General features: G+C 38.3%; 1 protein-coding gene across 1 annotated transcript in view; it reads right to left on the bottom strand.

Moving 5' to 3' along the window:
- Window positions 1-5,402, bottom strand: part of LOC145980355 (uncharacterized) — a 52,810-nt gene extending 47,408 nt beyond the window's left edge. The window contains exon 1 of the mRNA XM_083113408.1: window positions 5,314-5,402. The gene's annotated coding sequence lies outside the window, so the exon portion shown is untranslated. The remainder of the gene's footprint in view (window positions 1-5,313) is intronic.
- Window positions 5,403-6,321: the final 919 nt, after the last annotated feature.

The raw sequence follows: 6,321 nt of genomic DNA on the forward strand, positions 1-6,321 counted from the left end.
TATAGTACTCATTGCAATTATTTTCATAATGTTCTCAAAATGAGATTTGTATAACAAATATTTCAGCCTAGATTATGAAAGAAAACTGTCCTTTGTCATGACTAGTCCTCGGATTTTGGGTTTTTAACCTATTTTTTTTTTCCTTTACACGTATGTAAGAAATAATAAGTTATGTCAGCGTTTCGTTAAAAAACGCAACAACTGATGAAGTTTTATAGTGACTAAGAAAGCTATTTTGCTTGTTAGAACCTATTTTACGTTTATGCACCTAAATCAAGCCTTTTTTTATATATTTTTAAAGGTTTTACATGATTCTTATCTCACACAGACATTTGCTTTGTTTGGTCACGAAACAATTCATTGATGAACGTGTGTGAACCTTACTATCTGTCGACTTCCCTTCCTCCCAAGGCCATGGCGATTTTTCAAAGCTCTAAACAAGGCAAATGTCTGGTACCACTGTTACCTGTACAGTCCAAAGTGGTCTGATCTGTGAGGTCTTGCTCACTTTCGCTTCACTTCGGTGCTTTGTGGCAAACTAACATTTCAGCATTGAAGTTTGCACCACTGACTATGTTTTTGTTGAAAGATTTTTTTTCAGCATATAAGATGATCCTCACAGACAAAATTGCGAAGTTTGACTGTGGATAACATGAAAAATGATTGTTGTCTAACTATACGGCGAAGAATGGATTTTAATAGCAAATTTCCAATGGTAAGTTCTGCCATCGCCGTAGGGTTAGGCAACACACATAACGTTATGCAAGATAGTGCGTATTTCAGGATATAGGTGTCCCATTTTAATTGCCGGTGACTATACCTAATTAGCATTTCTCAGGAATTTTGAACTATTTTAAGTTGTTTTTTTAAACTACGTAGGTACTTCAGGATTTTTTGAGCCTAACGTAAGGTTTTTAGGACCTATTTTAGGATTTTTCGAGCCTATTGTAGGAACCTAAAACCATACTTTTTATAACCTAAAAATCATAGCTCTAGACATGACCTTTAACATAAGTCATTGTACGCTACGCAATGTTTTTTTTTTTGTCCGTCAGGGTCTTACCGAACTTAATCCAACTTTTTGTTTACGGTTGTAGGAAATAACCTTTAATATACTTGTTTAATCACTACTTTTTCGAAAGGTATGGGATATGTACTTATTTTAGTAGTCAGCAGGGGCGGCGCCAAAAATTTTCGACCGGGTGGGCAGAAGCTCCTTATTGATAGATTAGGGTGGGCAGTATAAATGTAAGACCATATATAGTATATATGTGTATGTAAGACATATGCATCCCCCTCTCCCTTTCACTCCCGATTTTCCTCTTACTTCTTTTCCCTTTCCTTTTCTTGTTTTCTTTTTTATTATTTTCTAATCTATTGTCGCATCTTGTTCCATTTCCTTTCCCTTTGTCTCTGATGAACACAATTATATCAACGAAGTGATTTAACCATGCGCAGCCATACATTCTAATCACATTCTTTCATGCATGTTAATACAGTGAAATAGATATGAATTAGGTTTAAGCTTGTGTTACAAATACAAGGCACATACTTGATTTTATGTATTCGGTGACAATGATAGAAAGTGCGACGGTAGATAATCGTGAAGTTTCTCGTAATTTAAATGCATGTTCCTGAGCATAGTATTTCCATCGTATGAGTTTTTAACTGAAAAAGTTTTCTTACTCCTTAAGGGTCACTTTTCTTAGCTTACAAGGTTTGTAGAACTGAGAAATCTATCTGAATGTTTGCAGTAGCGGCGATTGGGTGCCAACATTTGAGGGGCAAGGACAATATACTTTTTCTTGGTAAAAAAGGCTTAGCATTAAAAGACCATATTGCGGGGGCAAACAGTGGCAAAATTTGGCGAGGGAACTACATCCCCCACTTCTTGGTGCTCCTAATCGCCGCCACTGAATGTTGGATTAAAATGAACGTCTTATTAGGAATGATTTAAAACACACACGGAAAACCAATTCTTTGTTCATTGTCCATGAAGTATTCCTAGGCTAATGAAAGGCTATTTTGACAGAATATCACTCACAAACAGGTAAGATCGAAAAATCTGTTCAGAATTGAAGAGATTATTAGCTAAGTTGCTATTCATTTTCTGAACTGTCATGTTACTAATGCGGGAGAAGCAATGCACGTATGGTTGGTTACATGAACATATTTTTTGAGGTAACAAAATGATTTAGGACACAAGGAATTCATCGAAGTTCATCACCGTGCCAGTAATAATTCATCTATTTTTCATAATGACTTTGGTTGCATGGCGTGACCATTTCGAACACTAGAATGTCAACCTCTTTCCTGTGCAGCACACCCTGGAAACTTGATTCTTTCTGGCAACGAGTCTCTGGTCCCTGATGCTTGGAACCACTGTCAAAGTAATAATTTATGAGGGTTTGTATTTTGAGTGTCAGCTTGTGTTTGTTTTCGCCCCTTCGTAACTTTAATCTAATCACCATTGAACCTTATCGTCGTCATTATCATAATTAGCAGAAAAATGACTTTAACCTTTAAACAGCCAATGGGTCATGTATGACCCATGGTGCCGATTACAACATTCACGTGCTTTTAGGACCTTCATACTTGTATGTGAGGTTGTAAACGCTGACAGATGTTGAGACAAGGCATTGAAATGTCATTTGGAAGAAACCCCCCCCCCTTTCTGTAATATGCAAATTAGCTATGTTTAGCCAAAATGCAAATTGTACATATTGCGTCATATTTCAGCTTGTATGATAACTAGAACTTGAAACAAGTTTCACTTTCTTGCAAAAGGTCTACTCTTTGAAAACAATGCAAAAGTTTTCGCCCTTTTTCCAAAATAACGGGAGAAGAGGGGGCGAACGACAGATTTTTTTTCATTGAAATTTGGGGACTTGGCCCCTCACAACCCCGTTTTCCTCTCTTGGGCTTTCTAAATTGTACACGGTCGCGTGTTCCGATGTTTTTGTTTTCAAACAAAAGTTATCCGAAGTAGATTGCTCAAATAGTCTCAGAGATATAACGTTTTTCTGAAATAAATGTAAAAATTTAAAAATCGCGCGCAAAGGCTGCGGCGAGAGAGGTGTTACTTTCGAAAACCGGCTCGGTTGTTTAAAGGTTAAATATAACAAATCAACCACAACTTACTCTTTCAAAAATGGAGTTGCATTAGTTCGTACCTCTTAGAAAGTTGAGATGGTAGTTTCAATTGCACAGCGTTTCATTAGTGGATCAAGTCAAGGCAGCTAATTCCATGAACAATGATGTTGTTTTCCGAAAGTCTCAAATATTTGTCTCAGGCAATTACCCTCCTAAAATGGACGCATCGTCTGTGGTGATAAAATGCCACGTTTGGTGCGAGTTCTTTCTGTATATTTTTCCCCAAAGGCATAACGCTGTCGCATTATAATGAAGACGTCCCGTGTTCGACTCCACCCTCCTCTGGTGGAAGCACAATGCACACTGGTTTCACGTTAAACTGTAGGTTTAGTCCCGATTAGCCTATCTGAGCATAAAAGTGGATTTAAAAACAAACTAATAAAATCGTCTTCTGGATACTTCGTGACATAACTTTTTTCTTTACTTCAGCTGCATCTTCAGATTCTGCTGACATTTTCGGCTGATTCATGTGGCAAAATTTATGTTTGGAACGAGGATTTCTAAATAGGATAAGCCACTCATTAGCAATTGAATAATTCTGTAGCTTTTTCCATACATAACTGGTTTATTAAAATTTATTCACTGCAGTATTGTAGTGATTATTGTGATTCCTTCTTATTAGTAAAATAAATATAAAGTTGATATTTCGCATACCATATTGATATTTGAAGATAACAAGTATATAAAAATTGTAATGAAATAAAAAAGGACACTTCTGGAATTTTAATGCTGAGCTAATTAAAACTATATTATACTCTCTAGCATAATTAAACCCGAAGGTTTATGGCTTCAGCAACAGAAGCCTTCCATCTGTCCATATTCGGGGCAAGATCAATCCAATCTTTTCGATCCTTGCCGATTTCTTTTAGGTCCATCTCAACGTTATCCCTCCATCCTCTTCTTGGCCTTCCTACAGGTCTCTTACCATCAGGTTTCCCAACAAGAATCCTGTAAACTATTTTTTTCCTCTGCCTTTCGTGTCACATGGCCTGTCCATCTAAGTCTTCTTGATTAAATTATTCTAATAATAATAATAATAATAATTAAAAAGTCAAAATAATGTATTGTGTTGCCGGAGGAAGTAACGCTAAGATGATGTTTTTATTTGTTTATTTGGTGATTATTTTAATCATACCCAGGTCGGGATTTATATACGTATGTGGAGACCCGGATCTGCAGTCCTCAAGTTCGACCTAAATTCTGATCTAATCTTGATCATACCCTGCATAATTTTGAGCCTCCTAAGTTTAATAACTGCTTTTAATCATGGAAGTATTCATTTGATCAGTTTTTGTTACAATAGCTCTAGTATTTACTTTCACTTTCTAATGACAAAATTGGCTTTTTATGGGTTGATAATATGTGAATATTTCTAGCATAGATAATATTCACAACTAAAATATATATGTTATGAACACCAGGATACACTTATTTATCGAATTATTCATATATCTCCAAGTATATGTACTTATTGAATTTGATTGGGTGGGCAGTCGGGTGGGCACAGAAATTTTTGGGTGGGCGCTTGCCCACCCGTGCCCACCCCTGGCGCCGTCCCTGGTAGTCAGCCCTCGTTTTCCCATCTTTTTCTGCCTTTGACGTTTTTTTTAAACAATACTGGGCCAAAGGGGGGCTTATGACCCCCCAATCCCCTTTTGGCATGCCACTGTTGCTACCGATGAACCAAAACTAGTATTTACATTGTATTACTATCGAGAAACAACCTGCAAGATCATAACGTATGTAAGTACACATTCAGTGGCCAGGTTATTAGAAGATATATCACTGCACTGACGAAAACAAGCTACTGAATGACGCGGATGATCTTGAAGCATTTTCTTCTAGTATAATTGGTCCCAATCGTCACTAGGAACGTCCACCCACTTGTGGTCACAGTGTATGCCAAATTACTTTTAGCAGGATAATGTCCCTTGTCGTAAAGAGAGGCTTCTCACAATGTGGCTTCAGGAACATATTTCTTGCAAAGTACTCCAGTGGCCGTCGCAGTCTCCCGATCTCAACCTGTCTTTGAGATCGACAGTGGGGAACGTTTCCGAAACACGTAGCATTCCTAATAACGTAGCCACTGAGCGTATATTCACAGCAAAACAAGCAGGTGGAGGGTTCGAATCCAATTCTTCCAGATAAACTTGTACTTACAAAACCACTTGCTGCAGATTCACCGCGCACACGTACACAGCACGCACAAAACTGCCCAGCAGCAGACAAGCCAAAACAAGGAAGAAAAAGATCGCACACACAGACTGAGTTCGAATCTCCCAGGCGTTTTGGTATTTATACTGCAACATCTCTCGTGACCTACTCTGGGCACATCTCCCAGCAGAAGAAAGGGATGCGTCGCCTGAAGGGGGGGGAGAGGGGCTCGTCTTCAGCCGAAGGCACGAGTGTCTCTTCCGACTCCCCCTCCCCTAATTTCACTCTCACCTGTTTCCCATGAGGCACCGTGTCGGAGAAAGGGAGAGTGGCGAGCGAGAGAATGAAAGACAGCAGAAGAAAAAAAAAAGACAGTCGACAACAACATTCATTGCAAGCTCACAGGTAATTTGTTTTTCTGGCTTGCTGCGTGGAAGATCTGCAGGAGTCAGTTTTTTTTTCTGGCGATCTTTATCAGCGATTCACAAGGAAGGAAGCAAAGCTACAATGGATCTACCGCCTGGGTTTTTGTCTTAGCAACCTACACGCGCATCTTTTCTGTCCCCCAGAGATTAGCCCGATGGGAGATATTCTGGAGTAGATTAAAGTATATCGAACGGAAGAATTGATTATCGAAAATATACTAATGGAACTTCCGGTTTTACATGTGAAAGAAGGTGAATAAGTGCCGCGTGTTTGTGAATAACTAAAACGTTTTAGCGCAATGGATATACTTTTAGGGATGGCCACAAATTATCCGATATCAGTTTCGAATTATCAGGATAATTTGGATTATTTACTTATTTATTTAAAAGACATGCCACTACAGGCAAATGTCCATTTACAGTGTCATGTATTATCTTGTTTGCTACACAGAATGTGCAATCAATAGAATCTATAAGGTACACTGGGATCCATAAGTATTACCGTGCAAATTGTCCATGACTATTTTCATTAATATTTCTCTAACATCCTAGATTCTTTTAAGCGATGGATTTTTATGTATGCTGGTGC

Source organism: Lepisma saccharinum, chromosome 27 (genome assembly GCF_977018435.1).
Source record: "Lepisma saccharinum chromosome 27, izLepSacc3.1, whole genome shotgun sequence".
Taxonomy (NCBI): Eukaryota; Metazoa; Arthropoda; class Insecta; order Zygentoma; family Lepismatidae; genus Lepisma; species Lepisma saccharinum.